Below are 932 nucleotides of genomic sequence, written 5' to 3'. Positions count from 1 at the left end.
GTCATTAAAGAACACAAGTAAGTGAATTCTGTCTAAAATGTGGGTCAGAATATAGGGCTATCAACGAAATCTAGTTTATGCCATGTCACGTCAGAGTTGGCTAATAATTGACCCTTTGACTTTGGCATGTTGTACCAACACTGATAAAGATTTATTTTCTAAGAAGTCTGGAACATGTTTAATCAGCAAGTACAAGCATAAGATTTATTTTGTTACATCAGTAGTTCTGGGGAGATTCCATCTTATTTCTTTCGGACTTAATTTTACTCTTATCAAGTCATTTTGTAATGTAGGCATCCAAGATTATGAAATTAGTTGTTATAAAACTGAAGCAATTAAGCCATGAATAGCCAGTCAAAAGTTGTACCTTCACGTGCATGTCATGCCTGAAAAAAGCTATTATCTCCTGCAGAGAACAATATATTTATGTTAAACTGTTTACACCTAGGAATTTTAGTAGAATGACTGGCTCAAATTTCTTCTTTTCCATATACAGTAAAACCTTGGATTGCGAGTATAATTCATTCCAGAAGCATGCTTGTAATCCAAAGCAAATTTCCCCATTAGAAATAATGGAAACTCAAATTATTTGTGCCATAACCATTTATTCAAAAGTCCTTCAGTTTATAGTTCATATAAAAAGATTATAGCAATGTGACCAGGTTGTGTAACTATGGCCCGGATTCACATACATTGGCGCATATTTATGCCGGCGTAGCGTATATTTTTTAGGCTACGCCGGCGTAGCGCAGAGCAGCAAGCACAGTATTCACAAAGCACTCCGCTCCCACTCGCTGTCAAATCTACGCTGGGTTTCCTCGGCGTAAGCCAGCGTAGGTGGAAGTGGGCGTGAGCCATGATAATGAGGCGTGGCCCCATGCTAATGATGTGCCGAGTGACAGACAAGTACTTAAAATGAATGGCGCATGCGC

This window comes from Rana temporaria, chromosome 4, assembly GCF_905171775.1.
Source record: "Rana temporaria chromosome 4, aRanTem1.1, whole genome shotgun sequence".
Classification (NCBI taxonomy): domain Eukaryota; kingdom Metazoa; phylum Chordata; class Amphibia; order Anura; family Ranidae; genus Rana; species Rana temporaria.
This window is presented reverse-complemented; position numbering follows the sequence as displayed.